General features: G+C 36.2%; 1 protein-coding gene across 1 annotated transcript in view; it reads left to right on the forward strand.

Annotated features, from left to right (window-relative positions):
- Positions 1 to 12513, forward strand: part of LOC148950600 (ribosomal oxygenase 1-like) — a 64658-nt gene that overhangs the window by 10186 nt on the left and 41959 nt on the right. The gene's annotated exons all lie outside the window — the stretch shown is intronic.

Genomic DNA, 12513 nt, shown 5'->3' on the forward strand with positions numbered 1-12513 from the left:
TGCGAATAATTTTTTATAATTTCTGCCTGTGCACCAGAACAACTGCCTGACGGGCTGCTGGCCTCATTACATCCAACCCCTACAAAGTTCTTCATTTTTAAGCCAAACGCACTGTATTGGCTGATGATTTGTTTCGCTACTGCAGAGCCGGTGAGATTTCCGCAAACAGAAAACCCGAGAAACTGCTCTTCGAGTTAAGCACGAGTTCATTGTAGTATCTGACTACAAGAACTAATTGCTTCATACTGGAATTGTCTTTAGTCTTCTTGGCAAATATTCAATATTCTACTAAACTATTTACATCACTAACAATGCTAGGAACAATAATGGATGCGACACAATCAATCAGTTCGTTTTGAATGACGGGAGATATATACTGCACATGTTTTGCGCCATTTTCGAAGTGTTCTTTTAGACATTTTTCTCCACTCTCTACCATTAAACGCATAAAAACACGAAAAATGCCTTCATTTAAGTTAGTTCTGTCGCATAGTTTACTCTCCTCTCTGTGTCCTTGCAGAAGTAATTCATGCCGCCCGCACAAAAGGACCGCGCGCAGACTCGGTGTTAGACTTTCTCGAATTTCCTTTTTTGTTTAAGTCTCTGTACTCGATATAGCAGACCCAATGCTCCTAGCTCATTTTTCATAAATGGAGACAACGCTTTTGGTGTTAATCATTGAATCAAGGTGGCAACGAGAGTTCTGATGCGCCCGCATGTCTGAAAGGAAAGCCTTGAGTCCTGTGTATGGTTTCGAGACTAGAGAACCTTGAACCTGATGGCTACCCTTCCCAACAGCTTGACAAGCGAATAAAACGCATTTTGGACAAAAGACACCCATGCACGATGGACTGAAGACCAACCATTCTGGGAAAGTTTGTAACCAAGAGTACTGAAAGGATCGAACTTTCGTTTTTCCCTTTTCAATAAATGATTTCGAATGAAAAGAAAAATTCTGGTTCGGCTTGAAGTGACTTGCTAAAAGATTGTATTTTTCTTCGTCTGAGAGGTTTTTGAGTTGATCTGGTTTTCCGGCATACAAGCCGATATCTAACTTTGAAAGAACACGGGACGAGTCTACAGAATCCTGTTCAGTTGGCTGGTGAAATTCGGTCATATCTGAGTCCTTCGAGCAAGAAGCATCCACACCGCTCATAACATAGTCAATACTACTAGAAGCAGAGGTACTACTGTCATCGCCAAAATCCAAGTCTAAAATTAAAAAGACGAAATGAAGTCACGAAAAGAAATAAGCAAAAAGTAAAAAAACAGAATAAAAGAGTGTGAATTACAAATTATTAGATAAATCATAATTAATCATAGTTCTATTAAAGATCTTGGTCTTTAATGGACGGCAAGTAAAAAACACAGAGATATCAATTCAGCTTTAGATCCAAAGCTTCTTGGAAAAACAGACAAAAAAGGGTGCAAAGATTAGTTGCTTATTTTGGGGCAAACCCTATATTATCTTAAAGCAGGACGGAAGATATTATCTATATTTTAAAGTTAGATTTCCGTTTTCTACATTATGATATTCTTCAAAACCAAAACGCGTGAATTATTGTGCTAGTCCGAGTTTCTGAGTTTTGGGTTCCAAATTTTTTACGCGTGACACAAGACCCAGGTCAACAGGCGTGCCAAATTTCAATCCTTCAAAACATGGGATCTAGAGACAAAATCTAGTAATGTGGGAACGCTGCGTTTTCTGTACGATTGCCTATTCAGCAAAAGAGCTGAATATGTCCCGTCATTCTGAATATGTGTATTTTATATGATCTATATGCTTTTCAAATTGAAATACTCTGAATATTGTTGAATTCGAATGAAAAAATGTGTGATCAGTTCCACACGGAAGCGCTAGTTGGAGCCGAGGGGTTAACAACTGGGCATTTTGAGGGACACCTGGAGGCATGAGGCACGGAGGCATGCCTCCGGAGGCAAGCCGGAGGCATATTCCAAAGTGCGCAAAATGTAAATATATACCGCTTGCCTGTTATTCGGTATCGGTCGAATATTTCAGCACCTTCAAAAGCGATTTTTTAAAAATTGGAAAAAATCATTTACGGGTTTATATGGCAAGGAAAAGAACCCCCAAGACTGAAAACAACTGATATGTACCTAAATAAGAGGAACGGAGGACTGCAAGTTGTTGATATCCATGCAAAAACTAGGTAACCCCACGATGGCACTGATGGTGTCACTTTTTCCTATTACACATGCAGCGTTGCCGACAGCTCAAAAATAAAAATCCGATTTTTCTTCAAAAAAAAATCTTGAAATTTCAAAAAAAATCCCGGAACACGGTTTTTAAGTTATACAACATAGGGCTGCGCGGTGATGACGTAAAAAGCAAGGTGCGAAATTCAAAGTACCGTGAAACTCGTTTCTAGTTGTAACTAGCAACTGATTGTAAATATTCCTAGTATTATTTCGACGTGAAAACGTTCTGGTGGATTAGTAGGATCTATGACAAATATTTTAGGACAAAACAATTCGCCAAAGTTCCGAAAAAATGTGTCTACGCATCCACGTTTCATCGTTATTTGAATTTCCCGCCCAAGAATTGACGTCACGCTTGGCAGCACTTTTCAATATGGTTTGATCAGCGATAAAAGAAACCTTTTATTTCGTCTTCACATGTCCCTTTCCCTTTTATCGTTCATGCTATTCTGTTTAGTGGCTGTGCAATGACGCACCCTTCGATATACGATTCTTTATTGTACTAAAACAAATGTAATCGGGTGCTTTGACACGAAAGAATCCGGAAGAAACACAGATCCCTTTTTCCCGAATGTACTTAAAATCCAACTTTCTTGGTATTAAACCCAGGCCTTTGGGTATCTGATTAGAAAACTGTAAAGCAACAGTCAGAAAAACTGTTACTACCGAGTTATTAGTAAAAAGCGCTAAATAAAGCAACCAACTGAAAAAAAATAACTAGTTTCTCAGATATTTATTGTCCGATTTCACACCGACCTCTGCATTGGTTTGTGGCGACTCACGTAGTCCTACTCGTCGGCCCTGGACCATCTCCCGTTTTATTCGGTCACTACTCAGCGTCTCAGAACTTTCCCTTAGAAGCCACAACAGCTTGGATTTTTTTATTGGTGTTATGGAGCCGTCAGAAGTCTAGACAAGACAAAAACTAAAATTTTTTATGTTTGTCACAGGCTCACTAACCCAATTTTTCTCAACTTGGTGTTTCACGAAGTGAGCAATCACTGGCAAATCTTCAAAGATGCCGTCACTTTCCGAGCCCGATTCAGTGTCAGTCGCGGAAGCCTTTTCCTGCTTATCGGACAGAGTATTTTCCTCTGAGTCATCGTCTGAGTCACTGTCGTGAAGTACAGAAAGACGAACATTCGGTACTTGGTGACCGAAAGCAGAAAGTACGTCGTCGGGTATCAAGGCTTCCATTATTCGCTGGATTTTAATATGAGCTCGCCCTAGCTCGAGCTTGATTTCATCGTTCCCGGGCAAAGAAAAATCGGAACTGACAGACACAACACCAATGGATCTAAGTCGCTTGGCCTTGGGCAAGGACAACTGTTCATTAGAATATTGAGCTTCAAAATCCGTTTTACTTTCATATCGACGAATTCGATGTAGAAGTTGGAGGAACGAAAAGTTTATTACAGTGGTGTAAGTGCTGGTTTGAGACCGCATCTTCCTAAAAAAATCTTCACACGGTTGATTATTCATGTCGGAGAGTTTGAAAAGAAGAGTTTGTCGGAGAGTTTGTTCGAGCCCAAGCCGTTTGAATCGACGAATGAGAAGCACTAGGGAATGCATATTTATCTCTAGGCAATGGTAAAGGTTTGTGGTACTAAAATTTTCGTTCAAAGTATAATATCCACCTTTTAGGACCCAGGATCGCCAATGTCAAACGCAGTAAATAATAAGATCAAGTAAAGATAACCTCTCAGGAGGAGAAAGCTTGCCGCCGTAAAAAACGCGCCGTACGCTTTCCATAAGCCAAAGATAAAACTGTCTTCCTTCGCTTCCAGTAACACGCTGTTTCAGGTGTGCCGGAGGCACAAAGGAAGGCACACCTACGAAGGTCATCTATTAGCCCCTCGGTGGGAGCATCATGTAGTGTGACCTCAACAGTAAAGTACCAAGAAAATGATCTCTACCCGACTGTTCCAAGGCTTCAAAGATTGCCCTTGAATCGTTAAATTACTCATTTTATTACTTATCTCGCTGTTCCTGAACAAACATCAATTTTGGCAATTAAATCAAAATCTGAACATTTTTCTTCCGATTTTACTAATGGTCGCAAAAACTCGTTTTCCTCGTAAAACTCGTAAAAACTGAAAACAATTAACTTTTGTTAATTAAATTATTTGCGTACATGACTTATTTGGTAGGTCAAAGTTTGCCCACCCCTCCTCAAAAGTATTGAATTTTAGATACACGGCTAAAAAATCTGGAACGGCTCTAAATTATCAATTCAAACGGTAAAATTACCGTTTTTTCGGGATTCTATTTTTTGTTTCTGGAAATACGGGAATATGAAGGTATTCCAACATTAACTATGCTCATAGTTACACAAGAAATATAATATAAAATGAATGAACTATTAATAATCCCATTTTGGGCTCTAGAAAAAGATTAATTTTCAAAAAAGTTTGATCCCACCCAAATAATGATCATTTTTACTGTTTCCTTTAATTGATCATAGCTAAGAAAAATTCTTACGAGAAGATTTCCAAATTTAGATTTGGTCGTCTTCAATCTAAATTGGGAATTGCATTTAATTACAAGTAACACATGCGTGCTTCAAAACCCACTAAATACAAACTATTGTCAGAATAGTAGTAAACTCCTTACCGTCATTGCTGGTTTTTGCAAGCTTTAAGAAATGCTTAATGCTGGGCTGGCGTCGCTTTATTTTCTTTCTTTCCCCTCACGCGATAACTCCGAGGGTTAAATAGTGAGAAAAATTTCTTGACATCTTGTTTGATTACAGGACTGTGTTGCCAAGGTCACAGGTTTTCTGTGAAACTTCACAGGTTTTCTTTATGGTCACAGGTTCAGAGGTTTTTGCCGCCGAACGGTAGGAAGTCACAGGTTTTTGTGCTAAAGATTTTTAATATGACCTAATTTTCTGCTAAAAGTTGAATTTTGTTGAGCTCACATTTTCGGATTATTTTTAGTGATTTTGAAACGACATCTTATAATCATAAATCTAAAGCTTCATTGCAAAGCATAACATATATTAAATACGTGACCTAACCTAAATACCTCCCCCCTAAACCCCAAAAAATAACAGTTTAAATATCGTTAACGCAATGAAAACCACGCCTTGCATTGCATTACTCTATAGCGGTCCATTGAATGGGCGGGTTTTTCGTGATTGGTTTCCAAAAGAGTATGTTTAATGCATAAGTACCGAAAATTTTATGTTAAATCTGAATAGTCACGATTCCTGGATTAGTATAATTCGAATATTTTTTCGCACCAATTTTGTTTTTAAAGCACTGTTTTGCCACTTTTGCCAACAAGAGGCTGATATTCACTCTTTACTATGCTCCAGCAACATAGTAACAAATCCACACGTCTGTTAAGAAAAAAGAAAATACATAGAAAAGGATTGATTGAATACATGCCCATTGTAGTCAGAATCTAACTGAACCTATTTTTAAAAGATAGCAGGCTTGAGAATTTGACTTCACTGGCCTATGCCAGAGATAATTCCGTTAGAAGATAACAATACACTCTCATATAGTCCATTGGCACACAAAATTAAAGCCGTTTCTGGCTTGGATATTCATCACTTTATCCATACTTTATCTAAAAAGTATGGATAAAGACAACAGCCATCTGTTATTGAAATCTTCGGCACTTACTACGTTTTGGTCATACTTCCCATAGTTTAGCTATAGAACGAACCATAGATTAATGGTTTGCTATACCATCTATTGATTAGATATTTTGAGTTTTTGACGCTTTTCGGATCCATTCAAAATGGTCAGTGCAATATCTTTCCGTTAAGTTACCTTTGATCTATGCTACTAATCTGTAATTAGGCCGTGATTAGACGGACGGATTATTTGTCTATAATTGACTATTCTACGATAAGAAACGACCGTTTTTACAAAAAATCGGCCGACTTTCTTCTGAAGAAAGTTCCTAGTCACTCGTCAATTTTGAAGAAATCGGCCGATTGGAGAGTAAAATTTTAAATGTCAGATTACGTAAACGAGATTACTGACTTGATCACCCTTGTTCAAGGGTACAAGCTTCTCTATAACCCAGTAGATATTCATTACGAAAAAAAAAGAAGGATACAATTTTGAAATATTTTGCTTTGAATTTCTCACTGCCGCTTCCGAATATTTCATTTTCTCTTCCAAAAATCGGCCAATTTCTTATGGTCACGTTCGAAAGCGATGGCGATGGAAAACGGTCGATTTTTTATGCAAAACCTGTCCGTCTAAACACGGCATTACTTCCGTTGACTTCCTGTTTTTTCTCTGTATATCTCTGACTTGCAAGCTGCGATCTCGGCACTTTGAAAGGAGAATAAATTGGCAATGGAATATGTTATCCTTCACGTGACACATAAATGTTATTTCGGCCTTCCCATAAACAAATACTAAAACGATAATATTAGAGTTTGTGCGTAGCACATCTGGGGGGACCCCCAATCTTACTTTGTTGATAATTTTGTTCAGACGTGGCTAGACCTTTGGGTACTCGTACACCCCACAACCTTTTTTAGTCCCTGTTCCTTTTAAGCTTTGACCTTGGGACTTAGCCTCTCTAACTATTAAAGAAAACTATTTAACATTTAAAGTTTTTACTGATATTGACAAAAATCCATCACAATCGCTAACCGTCACTTTATCGACAAAACCGTCATTTCTTCGACAAAAACCGTCATTTAATCGATTAAAAGCGTCATTTCATTGACAAAATCCGTCACAATCGCTAACCGTCACTTCATCGCCAAAAAACGTCATTTCATCGACAAAATCCGTCATTTCATCGACACAAATCAGTCACAACGTCGACAGTCATAACATCGACACGTCAACTCATCGACAGTAACAATCAACACTCGTCACAACATCGACAGCCATAACATCGACACGTCATTTCATCTAAGAAAACTGTCGATGAAATGACGTGTCGATATTATGGTTGTTGACATTGAGACGGGTAGCGATTGTGAATGCCGATAAAATGATGTGTCGATATTATGGCTGTCGAAAAGTTGACGTGTCGACGAAATGACGGATTTTCCTTGTCGACGAAATGACGTTTAGTCCTTGTGACTGTTATACGAAATGGTAACTCCCTCATTGGATTCAGGAAAAAAAAACAGTAGTAAATTTGTTTGATAGGCTATGCCGTTCTTGCTTAAAAGCAAGAAAGTTTTCAGGTCATATCGAATTAAAATTATAATTAAAATTCAAACAAAAATTCATCTAAAATTACAAAGTTAGAATTGGAATTAAACAAATTAGAATAAATATAAGCGAATTGAAATTCGTATTAAGAAATCTCAGATAAACTTGAAAGAAACGGAGCTAAATATGGTGATTTTAATTTTGATTCGATGTGACCCGGAATCACCCGTAAAAAATTGGGAATTAAAATCAACTCACAGTTGGGTTTCAAAAACCTAGAAAAAGGTTTCGCTGCCAAAAACTTTGAAATGAAGACGAATAATCAACCCATATTTAATATGGCCTCCAATCATTTCTATGGCCACATTTTTGCATATGGTCTTTAAGGAAAATCCTATGTGTCTGAACTTAAAGTTCAATTACACAATGCGGAAAACCGTGTGGAAGTTATCACACGTTTTCCCATATGGATTGAACAATATTATTTTCAACTTTTTAAACCATGTAGGTCATCGTCGGTCAACATAGACATTTGGTTGCTACAGCCTTTCGGACATTGTTGCACACAAAGATCCTTAATAGCTACCGAAGAACAACGACTCCCATCTTTTTCGCATAACTAATGCAATTGTCGAAGTGAAAATGATTCTCGATGATTGGTTATTTACTTTTTACTAAAATAGATAGCGGTATCGATATAAAATTTCGCTCAGTTGACATTCTCGATGACGATATCTTTCTCAAATCTATTGAAATTGAACAAGCACTACATTTAATTTATGGGTAGCGTTAATGTCAAAGCTGGAAATACCTGCAGACGTTATGCAGGAAACCGACCACTAGGTAGCATGCCTCTCGATTTTCCGTGACGTGTTTTTGCGCCGGAGGCAGATCTTCCCAGGTTTAAATATCTTTACTAGTAACGTTCTAGCGTTGCTACTTCGGAGTACCAAAACTAAACTGTAGTAAGAAGATCTGAACACGCTCTGAAAGTGGTCACAGGTTTTTTGACGAATTTCACAGGTTTCTGAGAACTTTTTTACAGGTTTGGAAAATTTGTAGTGGCAACACTGTTACGGGAGGCGATTGCACGTTTGATGATAAAATAATTATATAAGCTTGCTGGAGAAATGGATAGCTATTTAACAAGAAATTTAAAAAGGAACGGGTGTTGAAAATAACTTAAAACCGTGAATATTTTAGAGCTTACTATATTTGCAATTAAAAAAGAAGAAGAACACACATTTCGTGGGGGGGGCCTATGCCCCCCCCCCTGGATACGCTAATGATTGGAAATTCAAAGGGATAGTGCCCTTTTTAATAGTCGAAAGTGATTGGAGGACAACTAACCCCCCATTCACTAACACCTTTTCCCCAAACACGTCCAATCAAAATTTTTAGATAGCTATTTTATTCAACGTAGTTGAAAGTTTTGTAAATTAGGTCTTTAAGGATGACACCCCCCCACCCACACACACAGCCCTCAGGGCAAGGGTTGTAAGTTATGCCCGGGGGTATATAAGGTTTTATAGAAAGTGTTGTCGTAGAAACTTCAAAAAGGGCTCATTCGATTTGAAATTGAAACGGGTAAAGCTCTTTTTAATAGTCGAAATTGATTGAAGAGCAACCAACCCCCCTCTGACGCCAATCATTTTTCCAAACACATCCAATCAAAGTTATGAGATATTCATTTTGTTCAACGTAGTTGAAAGTTCTGGAAATTAGGTTTTTGAGAATGACAACCCCCCCCCCCCCAACCCTTAGGTCAAAGGTAGTAAATTATACCATGTAAACAAGTAAGGCTCTCGTAGAAAGTTTTTTCTAAGCACATCGAAAAGGGTTCATGCTATCGGATATTAGAAGGTTTGATGCATCATCTAACAGTTAACAGTAAACGAAGGCAAAATCACCTCCCTCTCAAAGACACCATTTCCCCGGATACATCCAATCGAAATTTTGAGATAGCAGTTTTTTTAACGTAGTAGAAAGTTCTGGAAATTATGTCTTTGAGGATGACAACCCTCTCACAGCCATCAGGGCAAGGGTTGTAAGCTATGCCCTGGGGGCATATAAGGTGTTTATAGAAGGCGTTGTCGTAGAAACTTCAAAAAGGGCTCATTCGATTGGAAATTGAAAGGGCTAGTGCCCTTTTTAATTGTTGAAAGTGATTGGAAGGCCTGACATTTTTATAGTAAAGATCGATCTGGGTACAATGTATTATTATTTATTTATTTGTTTTTGTTTAGACCAGGGCACTTCGTATCGAAGGAGTTGTCGTAGGAACTTCGAAAAGGGCTCATGCGATTTAAAATAGAAAGGACTAATGCCTTCTTTAATAGTCGAAAATGATTAGAGGGAAACTAGTCCCCCTCCCCCGCCCACCCTCCCATTTGCCCAATATGTTTAAAACTAAATCTTGCCTTAAGATTATATCAAAATGCACTGTGTTATTGCTAATTCCCAATAAGGCATCTCAGCAGTATCTCAGGAACGACTGAGTGTATTATGCTCAAACTTTTGGGCTACTTCTACATTTAAAATTTAACCAAATGAAAATAGCGTAAGTGTATCCAAGCCATCAAAGAAAGTAAACAGATTTTTTTGGTGAATGGTATCAAGTTTTCTATTTCAGGTCGACTAGAGGAGGTATGAAACTAAATTAAACACTACTATTTGTGTCCAGATTTTTTAAAAGAGTATATGTTGCCAAACTATAAGTCTTAAAGAAAAAAAAAGATTTGAAGCATTATTTTCTTTTTCCCTGAAAAGACTATGTCAATATAAAACGAACAAAAATTAATTAAAAACACTTTTTCCACAAAATAAGTTTTTCAAAGAAAAGTAAAGAACTCCATTCAACCAAAAATGAGCAAAAAATTAAATCAAATTATCTACCAAGCGTGAAACTACCACAAATCAGCATCGATAAATAAGTGAAACCCAAAACGAACAGAAATTACAATAAATAACCGAATCAAACTCAAAACGAGAAGAAATTAACATGAGTAGGGCTCAAAACCCCTATGCCTTTCCATGGCCAGAACATAATTTACACTTTACTGAAAAAAAATACAAATGAATGTGAATTGTCAGTTTAATATACATATTCTGATATTTAGTAATCAAAATGTTAATATTATTTGATTTATTAAAGTTATGAAAGTAAAAACATTTATATTTTTTTAATTAGCCATTATAAATAGCTATAGTAATGGCTATTTTATAAATAGCCATTACCTAGTAATTGCCTATCTGACGCTGTATAACAAGGAGTTTTTCACACAAGGAACTATATTAAACTTTAGTTTTTTGGGGTTTAGTGGGAAAAAGGTACCTAGGTTAGGTTACATATGCATTATGCATAACATAAAGCGTATGCTATGTACGTGCTTTACCCCCCCCCCCTAATGTGTAAATATATAGGCGACATTTATTTCTAAACTACTATTATATAATTTTTATTAATGGTAGATGTATGTCCTGTATATCGTTTCTTAATTGTTATTGCTCTTTTTTTCCATTTATTACTCCACTAGTGACGTTTTTGTCTGTATTTAGTGAGAAATAAAATTCATTCATTTATTCATATAGCTATTGTTTCTAAAGTATTATATATTCATCATATTTTGTGATATATCATTAGGATTGAGCATCAAAGAAACAGGTTATAATCAAATGAAGCACTTGAGTGTTTGCCATATAATGCACAAGTACCCACTAAAGATTTGAAAAGGTAAATATAAGGCTATTTTTGGTTACTTAGCTAGGTGGAAGGTGAACACCATCTTACACATCTTTCTATATTTTTGAGGCCTTGAAGTGACACCTTCTTCCCTGCAATTTGCCTATAGAAATATAAAATATTTCTATTGCCTGTAGAAATATGGTAATATTCGTTTTCAGGGGGGATATTTTCTGGTAGTGTGTGGGGGGGGTTATGTGGGAGGATATTTCTATGTAGGAAGTTTTCATGTTAGAAGGGACATTGATATTAAGGAAGCACCAGATTTCCCAGCATTATTTAAATAACAATCAGAAATTAAATAAAAACAAAACAAATTTTTCGACTGAAAGTAAGGAGCAATATCAAAACTTAAAACAAACAGAAATTATTATGTATATGAGGGAGTTTGCCCCCTAGTCAATACCTATATAATATAGCTATTATATTTCTATATAGCTTTTGTATTTCATGTAGAAATATAAATAATATATTGTACAATTTGCCTGTAGAAATATAGCTATTGAAAAATGATGCGAACTACTTTAAAACAACCATAAACACTTCATTGTTTCATCCCTTAAGGTTTATTGGTTTACTTAACCCTCACCCTGCCCCCCTTTAATGAAGATGAGACCATCATTAGCTTACAACTATGAAACACAATGGATAGGCCAGGCCAAATGTTATGTTAGCCTTCTAGCTAAGTTATAAAAACAAAAAATCCAAATTTTCCAAAGATAGTGTAAACTTTGCTTTCTTGAAAATTCAAAAATTCAAAGAAAATGACTGAAGTAAAACCACTTAATGAAAATATCAGGATGTAACTTGACTGTTTTTGTAAGCTTTATTCACTTAGGGCATTATCTCCAATTTTTTTTTTAATGTTGCCTGACACAATATTTTAAAAAAGCTTTCACAATTTATATAAAAAACAACTTTATTAAAAAAATAGTTTAAAAAAATTTGAATCTCACTATGTATCCCCTTATTTCATACACAATATTCAAAAACAACTATATAAGAAAAATATAAGCAGTAAACAATTAACAATCATTTTCAGTTTAAATTATGGAGAATGAGGTTTACTATATTTCCTCATGTTTTATCCTTAGCATGAAGATTGATGTTTTTTGTCTTTATGTAAGCATTCCAAACTTGGAGGCAACAATGTCAATTTTTTCTCAAATCAGGTTGACATTCAATCTGTTTTAATTCTCTGTTTTTAATTACACCAAGTCTGGGAATGCAGCCTTGCATATGTAAATGGTGACAAAAGGCAGGAAAAATTGTACCACTCTTTTGCTTATGCTTGAATTACTGTTAACAACAAAAAATTGATTTCTAGTCCTATTTCAAATGCTTTTCAGACCAGTATTACATGGATTTTTAATTAGTTAATGAATATTGCTAAAACTCAATTAATTTTTGTTC

Source organism: Artemia sp. Qi Xiang Cuo, chromosome 7 (assembly GCF_049724085.1).
Source record: "Artemia sp. Qi Xiang Cuo chromosome 7, ASM4972408v1, whole genome shotgun sequence".
NCBI lineage: Eukaryota > Metazoa > Arthropoda > Branchiopoda > Anostraca > Artemiidae > Artemia > Artemia sp. Qi Xiang Cuo.